Genomic DNA, 15,432 nt, shown 5'->3' on the forward strand with positions numbered 1-15,432 from the left:
GATTACCTCTCAAAATACCATCATTGACGTCGCCACATGACCATTGCTGGAGAAATACTATACAGAAACACATTTACACCCTACTGGGTATTGAATCACAACGGTATACAAAACAGGTTATTGTCTGGCGCATTTAAAAATCTATTAAAACGCATCAGCAATTAAAACATATACCGTACATTTCTCTGTTTGGCTTATGCAACTTCCTGTCAATAAAGTTTGATTCAAAGTACACACTTCTCAAAGATATATTAACTTCCCTGACCACATGATGGTGACAAATACACATGTAACAATGTTGATTAAATGACAAGCATGACACACTTTAACGACAAGAGTTTACAACTTTTAGTTGTAACAGAACAGCAACTGTCAACAACTTGTGATCTGATTGGCTATCGCAACTGTCTATCAACTGTATGTGTTCTCAAATTCATCTGCTAACGATCCTGGTAAGTATCCATTCACAAGAGGTGTAAATGTCACGTTCAACGTGAGGCCAACTAGAAAACCTTACTGACAACAACTCGTGATCTGATTGGCTCTTGCAACTGTCTATCAACTGAATGTCCCTGTTCACTTAAAGTGCACAGACGCCTGCATTGTTGATTCTGAAGGCCCCGGGCAGATTTTGTACAGCATGGCAACATAAGCTAGCTGAATTCTGATTGCATACAAACTAAAACTAAATACAGCAGCACTGGAAGGAGCATAATATGAATACTTCTAGATATTTAGGGAAAGTAAATAAAAAAATAATTTTATCTTTAATTATGATGATGATTTCTGGTTATGTTAGGCCAGCAGAGAAGGCTTTGCTGGCCCTGACAGCACACCACTAGGGAAAACAATCCATGCAATATTTCCAAAAATGAGTTGCAAAGTGGAATACTTTAGATGAGGTAATTACAGCCTTTAATATGTCAATAACCAATAATACAACTGATTTTGATGCATTATTATTTTTGAAACGATGTGTTTTTGCAAAAAAACTCACTATCCTTCCTTGCTGGAAAATGGACAAACTCATAAAAGTAAGTCATAGCCTATATGATTTTTTTTTTAAAACAACTTTAAAACGCTCCAAATCTTTCTGCAGCTTCAAACCTGTCCACAGAGATTGCCTTTTTATTTTTGTATGCCTTAGATCAGGGGTGTCAAACTCAAATACAGAGTGGGCCAAAATTTAAAACTGAACAAAGCCGTGGGCCAAGGTTGAACAAATTAACCTTTTTAATAGGGACCCAAACAAGTTTTGCATTAAATATTGAACAAGCAAGGCTTATATAACTTTATAGTGACATGCAAAATCGAGTTTCAAATAACAATAATAAAAATGAAAAAATATCAATGGCATATCAAATACAATTTAAATAAAAATTGAATACCTCTTTTCTATTTGCAGCCTTCTGAGGTAAATATCAACATTAACTTTTTCCACAGGCTAATAAATTTGAAAATAAAATAATGAATAAACCAACCATTCAGGGCTTTAAACTGCTCAGTTTGCAACACACTGATCTAATCTGATGTGCCCAAGCCAGATGCCTGACATCTTTTCATGGATGCTAGTTCATTAATGTCGGGGCTCAGGCTTTGAGCTGAGGCAACCTTCATTATCGAACGAAGGTGTTCATCAGTCATTATATCTCGTATTCCACAGTCTTGGGGGCGTGCCTTACAGGCACTGCTTTTAACGTCCTCTACGAGCTGACGTCACGTCCGCTTTTCATCCCTTCTAACAACGTGCCCGCCCAGTCACAAGATATGAGCGGCTCCTGTACGCACACACACGTAAATGCAATTCATACTTGATCAACAGCGATACAGTTTACACTGAGAGTGGCCGTATAGCAACTTTAACATTGTTAGAAATATACGCCACAATGTGAATCCACACCAAACAAGAATGACAAACACATCTTGGGAGAACATCCACACCGTAACACAACATAAACACAACAGAACAAATACCCAGAACCCTTTGCAGCACTAACTCTTCAGGTGTTGATCTGGATAATGCACCCCCGGCGTAGAATGCACCCCCTGACGGGAGTGTTATATCAACTAAAGCCCACACTTAAAGTTTCCACGTGCAATATTGAATGTATTTAAAAAAGTTTTTTAATAAGAAGCTAAAAGTGCAAAAACAATAATGTTCGTGTTGGAGGAGTTTTGAATGAATGAAATATGAAATCCGTGCTGCAGTTGCTGCTGGTCCACAACATTAGGTACACCTGCAGACCGCAGCACGGATTTCATATTTCATTCATTCACAATTCCCGCGGGCCAGAGTTTGACACCCATGCCTTAGATTGTATTTTCTTTTTGAGAAAAGCATTTAAGTCATGAGTAGTCCTGGGTTCGATGCATGTTCTCCCCGTGACTGCGTGGGTTCCCTCCGGGTACTCCGGCCTCCTCCCATCTCCAAAGACATGCACCTGGGGATAGGTTGATTGGCAACACTAAATTGGCCCTAGCGTGTGAATGTTGTCTGTGAAGTGAAATTACTGCCAAAACTCCACAAACACAAAAATGTAAAACCGCTATTTTCTTATAAAAACAATTTTCTGCAAGTAAGAAATCAATACACAATTATAACAATTGCACCTGTAATTTGCGCTCGACAAACTCAGGTGGTGGTGCTGAGTCAATTTAAGGCCGTCAACGCTTCTTTTATTTGCGCATAGTGCCGTCTGCCTAAAGAACAAAGAATAACAAGCAGGGTGGGGAGTAAAATGGCGGACAGAAGATAGGGGAAACAAGCTCAACCTGTAAGTTTCACCTCTCTTCTGTCTGCCATTTTGTTCCCTACCCTGCTTATTCTTCTTTGTTATAGTTGGCGCAAATAACAGTAGCTCTGACAACCTTAAAATTAAAGCCGTGTACAGAGAGAGTATGGCCAATTCGGTATTAAAAGTCGGTAGCAAACATGGCATGGCGCCCTGTAGTCACGTGAGGGGCTTTTGACCAATCAGGGAGAATGGCCAAAGGATCTGATTCTCAAACTGTGGTACGCGGCTGCAGCTAGTGGTTGGCCAAATAATCAATAAAATATTCAAACACAGTGTTACTGTTCAAATTGGGTCATGGCCAAAAATGTTAAATAGCTGCCTTGTTGTGGATGAATATTTAGACCTACAACGCTACTCGATGTTAATGTTGGTCATTATGGTCATTATGGTGGTACTTGGAGAGCCAAGTGTTTTCTGAGATAGTACATAGTGAAAAAAAGGTTGTCCTAAACGATTGGTCAAAAGCCCCTCGTGTGACTTCAGGGCGCCATGTTTGCTACCGACTTTAAAAATCATCCATCCATCCATCCATTTTCTACCGCTTATTCCCTTCGGGGTCGCGGGGGGCGCTGGAGCCTATCTCAGCTACAAACCAAGTTTGCCATATTTTCCCTATGCACGGCTCTGCTTAAAATGACATACAGCACCACCTGTTGTTGTAGAGTGTGAATTACTGGTGCTTTGAGTGCAAGTGTGTGGATCTCACATGGTGGAACATTACTGCCAAAAGTTTTAACTTGAAAAAAAATAGTTTGTATACTTTCAAAGCATTCTTTTACTTGCAGAAAATTGTTGTTATACAGTAAAACCTCGATTTACAAACTTAATTGGTTCTTGGAGCGTGGTTCATAAACCGAAAAGTTCATATAGTGAAGCAACGTTCTCCATAAAAAACAATGTAAACGCGAATAATTGGTTCCAGCCTCGACAAAGGCCCTTATAGTGAAGGTCAGTACACTTTGGACACAATATAAAGTGCTGTACAGTACTGTATAGCACACAGACATAACAAGGAGGTGATGAATTAATTATCTTTATTTAACAAGCCAAAACAACGAGACGACAAACTCAGCGGACGAAGAGGAAGCAAACCGCAGCAACTCACCGAAGCAACAGAGAGGGCGAGAGAATAGCTCCGAAGGGGAGGGTCTGTGCGTGTCAGAGTGGTGTACTGCTGGGTTGCATATGACGTCACGTCCGGCTCATTAAATATGTGTGGTGGTCAAGCCAGCGTCTGTTCTCAATGGCGTCATTTAACCTTTCTCGAAGAAACAGGCCCTATGCTTGTGTTGTTTTCAGCAAAAATTTTTTGTGATAAATATAGGGATCTATTCCATCGCATAGTTAGATTTTTTGCTTGCAAGCATTACAGAGAGTATGGCCAACTAAACAACAGGTGCCATGTTTGCTACCAAGGACGTGTGCTGCTGTGCCTGGAAGCATGCATTGTGGTCGTTTCCCGACAAAATAAACCAAAATAGTCTAGTTTTAGACATACTCCAGCTTTTATAAACTTACAAAAAACATGCTTTTATTCCATCAAAATATTATTTTGCGGCCGTATCTGATGCACTCCGCTGCATACATTAATGCAGTGTTTAGCAACCAGCAGGCGTCTAACACGCTCTCACCGGCGCAATAAACATAAAAATATACACAGAAAGACCAACAAACGAAAACATATTACCCTCATTTTGCTGACATCGTCATTAACTCCGGACCAACAATTGCAGAGAAATTGTGACTTTTGTGTGAAGTGTGTCAACTGTGGTGGCTGCCTCCAATTCATTGTTAGTATTTACTGCGCTACTGTATATGTCTGTACTATATACTTTAGTTTTTTGGAATATTTTCTATAGGTTTTGTTGTGGTGAGTCTGCATGGCTTCCTAATTTTATAATCACAATATATTAACTTGAATATTGAAGTAATGCTGCTTCACACACACACACACACACACACACACACACACACACACACACACACACACACACACACACACACACACACACACACACACACACACACACACACACACACACACACACACACTCTTGTATTTGTTACCTTCTTGAGACCTCTGAAAAAAGCCTACCTCTTTAGGACCACCCTTTCTAGATATATAAAGATTTGTATTTACAACATTACCAATACATACATACGATGCAAAAATAAAAAAGCTTGTTGTGAAAAATGAGTTGGAATTTCACAAGAAAAACGTATAATTTTGGCAGTATTATAATAAAAGTCGTAATTGTACTCAACGCGAGTCAAAATTTTACAAGAAAAACTGAACATTTGTGCAATATTATGATAAAAGTTGGAATTTTACTCAATAACAGTCGCAATTTTACAAGAAAAGCTTAAAATGTTGGCAATTTTATGAAAAGAGTCATAATTGTACTCGACAAAAGTCACAATTTTATAAGAAAATGTAACATTTTGGCAATATTATAATAATAATTGTAATTTTGCTAGGCAAAATGATGACAAAAGTCATAATTTCACTCAAAAAATGTCACTATTTTACAAGAACAACAAAAAATAAATTGGCAATATCGTGATATAAGTCCGATTTTTATATGACAAATGTCACCATTTTGCATTAAAAGTAATAATTATACATAAAAAAAACCTAATAATTTTAAGAGAAAATATTGCAATATTAAAGAAACAGAAAGAATATGACAAATTTAGGAACTTAAAGGACAGCAGCAGTTGGATTTTAGGAGAGATAATAAAGACATTAGCAACATCTGGTAGGAAGCCCCACAGATAGGAATGGAGAATAATAATATTAAAAATAATGGATTAGATTTACTGTATATGGCGCTTTTCTAGACACTGAGAACCCATCATTCATTCACACCTGGTAGTGGTAAGCTACATTTGTAGCCACAGATGCCCTGGGGTAGACTGACGTAAGCGTGGAAGCGTGGCTGCCTGTTCGCGCCTACGCATACTTGCCAACCTTGAGACCTCCGATTTCGGGAGGGGGGTAGGCGTGGTCAGGGTGGGGCGGGGAGCGGGGGCGTGGTTAGGGGCGTGGTTAAGAGGGGAGGAGTATATTTACAGCTAGAATTCACCAAGTCAAGTATTTCATATATATATATATATATATATATATATATATATATATATATATATATATATATAATACTATATATATATATATATATATATATATACATATACACACACATAACACTCATCTACTCATTGTTGAGTTAAGGGTTGAATTGTCCATTCTTGTTCTATTCTCTGTCACTATTTTTCTAACCATGCTGAACACCCTCTCTGATGATGCATTGATGTGTGGCACGCACAAAAGTGCTTTCATCAAATGCATTAGAGTCTGGAATCTTCCATCTCTCCCTAGCATGGCCCAAAACCGGTCAATCTTTGCTTCCTGAGGAAGATCTTCACTGCCAAGCACTTGGTAGTCCACTACTTCTTCCTGGAGGCTATCCAGGTCCAATCGCAGCTGCGGCTTGGAACTTACAAGCTGTTATGAGAGTAGCATATGTGTGTGTGTGGCCCTTTAATAGGTGAGCATGTGAGGTGAGTGACGTCAGTGAGTGTGTGGGCGAGAGAAGAGAGGGAGCGGTAGCGTGAGTGCAGGCGGGGACTAGTTTGTTTTGTGTTGGATTGGCTGTGTGCAAGCAATCAATAAAGCAAGATTTGCAACTAATCGCCAGACTCAGGCAGGAAAGGTGCAACAAAGCGTATTTCTTCATCTTACTCGTTGTCGGTGTCGCCATGGCTGTATCCTCCTCGTTCTTCTGCTTCGTCTCCTTGTTGTGTGCGCAGTTGTGCACTGCACTCTCTAAAAGCCATATGTTATTGATGTTATAGATGGCAGTATTGTCCTGTTTAAGAGTGTCACAACATTGCTGTTTACGGCAGACGAACTGCTTTACGGTAGACAAAAACATGACTGCTGTTGTTGTGTGTTGGTACCGCACTGGGAGGACGTTAATGAAACTGCCTAACAATAAACCCACATAAGAAACCAAGAACTCGCCCTCGATCATTCTACAGTTATAATGTGTTTGGGCAGGCACACTGTTTATATCGTGGGAAAGCGGACTCAGGTCCGCATGGAGCTGGAGGGGGCGTGGCCTCCAGCTCAGCCTGAATTTCGGGAGAAAATTTGTCCCGGGAGTTTTTCGGGAGAGGCGCTGAATTTCGGGAGTCTACCGGAAAATCCGGGAGGGTTGGCAAGTATGCGCCTACGGCCCCTCCGACCACCACCCATCATGTCCTGCCCAAGGACACAACGGCAGTGATTTGGATGGCAAGGAGTGGGGAGCAAACCTGCAACCCTCAAGTTTCTGGCACGGCTGCTCTACCCACCATGCCATGCTGGCCCAGGCGGGGCTCACCCAACTGATCAGAGGAATAATGTCAAGGAAAGATTGATTGGCCAGACTGACCGGCACCAAGGCTAGAACCACAAAAGTTATCCAGCCTAACCTTATCCATGTCCACACACAACAATACCACCATTTAAGACCCCACCCCCTCCGTCAGACGGCCCAACGCGACCTAATACGCATGCACGGAAAATGCACACGTCATAGTCACCTCCAGTGTTGCTTTGTGTGCAACTTCTTAAATTTAACTTATCTGAACAATATCCAGTGTTGTGGTATTTCAGTTAACTGGAATCCAGTGAGCTGTGGGGCCCTATTGTAGTGAATCACACCTGAGCCATCATAAATTAACCAAATCTTTAATGGACATGTGAAAGTAAACAATGTGACAAAGAAAATTTGACATCAATCAATCTAAGGATCTAGATATCTGGTCAGGACACTCCTCACTCTTTTGCCTTCACCTTCATTGTCCATTAGTTTTTGGTGACTTTATATACTCTGGACCTAGACGTTGAGTCCGTGACATACATGGCGGACAATAACTGATGCCGTCTGCTTTGCCAGTCCAAAAGCATTCGCCGTTTTCCGTAGTCTTCCCTCGACGACCAGGTAATACAAAGCACATGCTACCTGTTTTATCACATCCACGGGAGCGCGCATTCTCGTTGTCTCTCCTTCGACAAAGGGACAAAGTTTTTTGGTAAGGACAATCACAGCTGAGCCGGACATTCGAAAGTTCTCTTGTTGTCTGAGAAGTGTTGTATCCCAAATAGATGCAATCGCTTTCTCTTAAGGTATTCATGTGTGATTTCTACAAGCGGCTGTACATGTAGAGCATGGGTGTCAAACTCTGGCCCGCGGGCCAAATTTGGCCCGCCGTGTAATTTCACTTGGCCCGTGAGGTGATATCAAATTAACACTAGAGCTGGCCCGCCAATTATAAACAGCGGCGGTGCCGCAGTACACGCTAATTCTCATACTTGCCAAACCTCCCGGGAGACTCCCAAATTTCAATGCCCTTCCCGAGAATTGCAACTTCCCCTTTTCGTCCAGTTCAATGAGTGCTGGCTCAGTTACATAATATGTGCGGCTTTGGCACGCACACAGACGTGAATGCAAGGCATACTTGATCTTCAGCGATACAGGTTACACTGAGGGTGCCAGTATGATAACCTTTAACATTGTTAGAAATATACGCCACACTGTAAATCCACACCAAACAAGAATGACAAACACATTTCGGGAGAACATCCGCAAAGTAACACAACATAACACAACAGAACAAATACCCAGAACCCTTTGCAGCACTAACTCTTCCGGTACACTAGGGGGTGTATATTGTAGCGTCCAGGAAGAGTTAGTGCTGCAAAGGGTTCTGGGTATTTGTTCTGTTGTGTTTATGTTGTGTTACTGTGCGGATGTTCTCCCGAAATGTGTTTGTCATTCTTGTTTGGTGTGGATTCACAGTGTGGCGTATATTTCTAACAATATTAAAGTTGCTTATACGGCCACTCTCAGTGTAAACTGTATTGCTGTTGATGAAGTAGGATTTGCATTTACGTGTGTGTGCGTACAGGAGATGCTCATATCTTGTGACTGGGCGGGCAGGTTGTTAGAAGGGATGAAAAGCGGACGTGACGTCAGCTCGTAGAGGACGTTAAAAGCAGTGCCTGTAAGGCACACCCCCAAGACTGTGGAATACGAGATAAAATGACTGATGAACACCTTCGTTCGATAATGAGGGTTGCCTCAGCTCAAAGCCTCAGCCCCGACATTAATGAACTAGCATCCAAGAAAAGATGTCAGGTATCTGGCTTGGGCACATCAGATTAGATCAGTGTGTTGCAAACTGAGCAGTTTAAAGTCACGAATGGTTGGTTTATTTATTATTTTGTTTTCAAATTTATTAGCCTGTTGAAAAAGATAATGTTGATATTTACCTCAGAAGGCTGCAAATAGAAAAGAGGCATTACATTTTTATTTAAATTGTATTTGATATGCCATTGATATTTTTGAATTATTATTATTATTATTATTTGAAACTCGATTTTGCATGTCACTATAACGTTATATAAGCCTTGCTTGTTCAATATTCAATGCAAAACTTGTTTGGGTCCGTATTAAAAAGGTTAATTTGTTCAACCTTGGCCCGCGGCTTTGTTCAGTTTTAAATTTTGGCCCACTCTGTATTTGAGTTTGACACCCCTGATGTATAGAAAGGAGAAACACGGGCATGTCTGGATGACTCGCCTCCATATTTCCACTGGTTAGCTCCGAGTTACGAAACAGCTTTATTATGCAGCTGGCTGTGGCGCGTTCTTTCTGACGTCACTTCCTGTGTGGGGCGTGGTCTTTCTGGCGTCACTTCCTCAGTTTGTAAACGATCAATGAGTCCATACAAAGGTAAAAGCTGGAGATTCAAGAAATACACGGCGCACTTACCCGTGTAAAAAATCATCCAAGGAGGGGGACCTTAAATGATAGTTTAGTGTGGCTGGAATGGGGTTTAGGCTAAATAATTATTCGTTTAAGGGGTTATTCGGCTTAATGTAGACATAGCCTAAGGGTCTTTGTGTAAAAAGGTATTCAAGCACAGTGTTTCGAGAGGACATCAGAAGAGAGTAATCTGGCCTACTCATTCTCCTGGAGCTGCAGCTCCAGTCGGAGGCTCGCTAAAACAAATAAAGCTTTTTGTTCGACCATTCCTCGTTGGCGTCTCCTTGGCTCATCACCCATCACACGACCATCAAATATACAACAGTGGCTTGAAGTTGTATCGTTTGTATTTGTTGTGGCTTTTGCAATCATGCTCTAATTGAAAGTTTTTGTGTTGTAATGAATGAAATTGTAATGCTTGGCAGTAGGGAAGAGGAGGCACAGTCAAAGATACACTTTAAGACGCATTATTAACAAGCAGTAGCAAACTCAGTGAGTCAAAACACGCTCACTCACACTCAGACACTCAGACAACCTTGTTCACTCTGCCACTCTCGCACATGTCATACACAAAAGAGCACTGACACTGAAAGGCGCGCACACAAATACAGATATTAGGCCACAGGCGGGCAAATAAACTTGTTGTTTGATGTGGTGAATTATACCATGTACCATTTTCTTATATGATTGTGAGCTGGCATGTGTTTGTATTTGGTCACAGAATCCTTTAGAAGATTATACTACTAAAGTCAAAAGTGCACATGTCCATCACAAGCTCTTTCCCCCAGGAAATTGGAATCTTACAGCAATGCATGTTTGGATTTTAGGAGGAAGTGTAAAGACATTAGCAACATCTTGTAGGAAGCCCTCACAAGTAGGAGTAAAGGATAGGGGTCGGAGGTCACCCGACTCAAACCGATTACAGGAAATAGGCTGACTGGCCAAGCTAAAAACTAGGTGTTGTCCAGACTGACCAGCCCCAAGGCTAGAACAACAAAGAGTAACTGTTTTTGTGTAAAAGGTATTTAAGGACAGTTGTCCAAGAAAACAGCTCCTGGAAACTGCAGTTCCAGTCTGAGGCTCGCTGAAATAAATAAAGCTTTTTGTTTGACCATTCCTCGTTGGCGTCTTCTTGGCTCACCACCCATCACACGACCATCAAATATGCAACAAGGTCTTTATTCTTAAAAGTTCTAAACTTTATATAAAATCTGGCGTTCTTAAATCCAATGTTTTCCTTTTTCCAGAATGTATGAAATCAATCAATTCCCTCTCAAAACCATTTATATATATAAATATATATATATAAAATTGTCTTTGAAGGAAGCAAACATTTGTAAACCGAAAAGTTTGCACAAAGAGGGGTTTGGAAATCAATGTTCCACTATACTTGCGAATCGATTTTTTTACATAGAGAAATGGTTTTTTTAGAGTTATAAACCTTTTCGTGTGTTTGTAGAGTTTTGGCAGTAATTTCACTCCATACTTTGTTTTGTCTATTACATTGTAATATCTTTGATTTGTGTGTGTGTGTGTGTGTGTGTGTGTGTGTGTGTGTGTGTGTGTGTGTGTGTGTGCGCGCCCTTAAGGAACGATGCTGTTGACGTGTGTGTGAAGTCCGCTCGACCTGCAGATTTGAACGGTGTTGCACGAGAGTTTGTGTGACGAGTGTCTGAGCAATCCGATTCACGTGTCCGTGTACTAATTTGTGTGTCTGTATCTCAATCTGTGTGCGTGTAATCAGATCCGCTTGCGCTTGTTTTAATTTGTGTGACCGAATTTCGATTTTGTGTGTGTGTAAGAAATGTGTGAGTTTGTGTATTCAAATTTGTGTGAAGCAGGTAAACAGGACAGGGTCCGTTTAGCCTGGATGTCACAGATCCCTTGGGCCAGTGAAGTGAATTAATGAACTCATATTACGTTTTGCATATGGTGAATGTTTATATTCATCTTGGAGAAAGCGAACCACTAGGTTTAAGTAAATAGTAGCATTTCAGTTTAGGTACATAATAACATAGGGCCCTTTAGTACTGACATTTGTGTGTGGATTGGATTAGTTCTCGCGGAAGAAAATTCAATACAATTGGACCTTGGTATGCAAAAGTGATGGCCCTATACGTGAGAAGAGACTACATGTTTAGCTTAATGACTGCTTTTAAGATACGACCGGCGTCTGTTTTCTTTTCAGTGACTTACACACATCTCCTTTATGGCCAGGATGCGCGTTCCTGACTTAGCACACACACACAGACAGGAGGTAGGAATATAAAACTGATGGTTTGGCTTCTCCAAGTAAGGAGTGCTTCATTTTTGAACTGACCTCGTCCAGGGACTGCAGTACTGTATAATGACGCTCGACTGTAATAAAGTAACTATTGATTCAGTACAACGTCTCTTTTGATCCAGCCGCACTACCGTGTTGCCCTTCTGTCCGGACGAGGATGACAAGACCAGAAATACACATCACCAGTTACTGGGAGTTGCAGCATCCGATGACGAGACTTTTTGTGACTGTGGGCTGGGCAGAGGTGGGGGACCCCTGTCATGTTCGCGGGCAGATTGGGGACGTGCCCTGCACAGCCCTGGTGGACACTGGATTTTCAGCCATGATTGTGAGACTGGACATTGTTCCAGTTGGAATGGTTCTACAAACCCCGTTTCCCTATGAGTTGGGAAATTGTGTTAGATGTAAATATAAACGGAATACAATGATTTGCAAATCATTTTCAACCCATATTCAGTTGAATATGCTACAAAGACAACATATTTGATGTTCAAACTGATAAACATTTTTTTTTTTTTGCAAATAATCATTAACTTTAGAATTTGATGCCAGCAACACGTGACAAAGAAGTTGGGAAAGGTGGCAATAAATACTGATAAAGTTGAGGAATGCTCATCAAACACTTATTTGGAACATCCCACAGGTGTGCAGGCTAATTGGGAACAGGTGGGTGCCATGGGTATATAAGTAGATTCCATGAAATGCTCAGTCATTCACAAACAAGGATGGGGCGAGGGTCACCACTTTGTCAACAAATGCGTGAGCAAATTGTTGAACAGTTTAAGAAAAACCTTTTTCAACCAGCTATTGCAAGGAATTTAGGGATTTCACCATTTACGGTCCATAATATCATCAAAAGGTTCAGAGAATCTGGAGAAATCACTGCACGTAACCAGCTAAGCCTGTGACCTTTGATCCCTCAGGCTGTACTGTATCAACAAGCGACATCAGTGTGTAAAGGATATCACCACATGAGCTCAGGAACACTTCAGAAACCCACTGTCAGTAACTACAATTGGTCGCTACATCTGTAAGTGCAAGTTAAAACTCTCCTATGCAAGGCGGAAACCGTTTATCAACAACACCCAGAAACGCGTCGGCTTCGCTGGGCCTGAGATCATCTAAGATGAACTGATACAAAGTGGAAAAGTGTTCTGTGGTCTGACGAGTCCACATTTCAAATTGTTTTTGGAAACTGTGGATGTCGAGTCCTCCGAACCAAAGAGGAAAAGAACCATCCGGATTGTTATAGGCGCAAAATTAAAAAAACAGCACCTGTGATGGTATGGGGGTGTATTAGTGCCCAAGGCATGGGTAACTTACACATCTGTGAAGGTGCCATTAATGCTGAAAGGTACATACAGGTTTTGGAGCAACATATGTTGCCATCCAAGCAACGTTACCATGGACGCCCCTGCTTATTTCAGCAAGACAATGCCAAGCCACGTGTTACATCAACGTGGCTTCATAGTAAAAGAGTGCGGGTACTAGACTGGCCTGCCTGTAGTCCAGACCTGTCTCCCATTGAAAATGTGTGGCGCATTATGAAGCCTAAAATACCACAACGGAGACCCCCGGACTGTTGAACAATTTATGCTGTACATCAAGCAAGAATGGGAAAGAATTCCACCTGAGAAGCTTAAAAATGTGTCTCCTCAGTTCCCAAACGTTTACTGAGTGTTGTTAAAAAGAAAGGCTATGTAACACAGTGGTAAACATGCCCTTTCCCAACTACTTTGGCACGTGTTGCAGCCATAAAATTCTAAGTTAATTATTATTTGCAAAAAAAAAAAAAAGTTTATGAGTTTGAACATCAAATATCTTGTCTTTGTAGTGCATTCAATTGAATATGGGTTGAAAATAATTTTCAAATCATTGTATTCCGTTTATATTTACATCTAACACAATTTCCCAACTCATATGGAAACGGGGTTTGTAGAACAAACTCTCATAAGACATAATGGCAAAACGGCCCAGATGAAGGGTAAAGCGACATTCATTTTCATCATTGGCGGCTTGTCAGCAACATTTTCCGCTTAGGTGGATGATGTGAATGACCCCTGTACACTTGGTCGAGACTTTTTGAAAGCCATAAGATGTGCGGTGGAACTGGGATCTGCGGCCAGCACCAGCCATCTGGAATTTGAGACTTTAACGACATATTTTGCCTTAATTACATCATCCAGAAATGGTACAACCAGAAGAGCTTTGCCCGAGTCCTACACTTTTAATCAGATCTAGTCCAAAGTTGACGTCAATAAGTTCCTTATTTTTCTAAATCATCGTTTGTGGGGCAGGCTGGCTCGTACATGCATGTGCATGCTAAAATCCATCCATCTTCTTCCGCTTATCCGAGGTCGGGTCGCGGGGGCAGCAGCCTAAGCAGGGAAGCCCAGACTTCCCTCTCCCCAGCCACTTCGTCCAGCTCTTCCCGGGGGATCCCGAGGCGTTCCCAGGCCAGCCGGGAGACATAGTCTTCCCAACGTGTCCTGGGTCTTCCCCATGGCCTCCTACCTTCACTATTGCCATTTCTAATACAAAGTAGCATATAGTTCTAACGTATATCTGTCAGGAGACTCGATATCAAAGCACTAAAACCTACAGCATGGCTGATGGGGTAGAGACCCAGTCAAAGAGGTTTTGGCTTGAAGGAGGACTTCGACTCATAAATAAGATTGCCAACAAAACGGCGCATAATAAAAAGATAGCCAGAAAGCGACTTTAGAGCAGTCTGTAAAACAAAATCTATGCAAAACGTTGACCAAAGAACCACCATTACATGGTGTGGTATCGTAGCTAATCTTTTATTAACCTACTTATGTATGTATACATTTATGTTGGCTCCCTTGAGAGATAATTACACTTATAAGAGATGAGCCACTAGAGGGCGCACTCGTTGTTAGGTTGGCTCCTGTCTACGTCACTTGGCATTAGAAGAAGAGTGTATCCAAGCTTTCTATGCGTGTGCTACAAGACGTTGAGTAAACAACAAATAAGAACAATTCCTGTGCAGTGCATTCCTTTTGGAGGTATAACACATGGTATGTAGACCACAAGAACATTTATTAAAGGAAAAAAAAAATGACACCTTTATATAAAAACGTTAAAGGTGCCACATGTAGTAATGTGGCCAGAAATGGTACAGCAATCACAGTCAAAATTCTGTAGTCCCCTCCCACTCTCCATTGCCAGATATGCAGCCGAATCCGAATCCTACTCCAAGGAACTTCAAATGGCAATCGAGGAGTCCTACGCTGTAGGTTTGATCTTGTTTATGCTTCTCGCAAGATGGTCAATATTTTCGTCGTTAGTCGGGACATATTGTTGGCATTACCCTGCTAAAATGTCTAGATTGACCGCACGGACCACCATCGAAATAATTATATACAATAATATATAATATATTCAGTGACGTGCAGTCAGGGGAGGCAGGTGAGGCGGGGCCTCACGTGCCATCATGGAAAGAAAAAAAAAGTAAAAAAAGAAAAGAAAAAATTAAATTGTTATATGTATCCAGTGATTATACTATAAAGTTATT

Source organism: Nerophis lumbriciformis, linkage group LG15, assembly GCF_033978685.3.
Source record: "Nerophis lumbriciformis linkage group LG15, RoL_Nlum_v2.1, whole genome shotgun sequence".
In the NCBI taxonomy this organism is placed as follows: Eukaryota; Metazoa; Chordata; class Actinopteri; order Syngnathiformes; family Syngnathidae; genus Nerophis; species Nerophis lumbriciformis.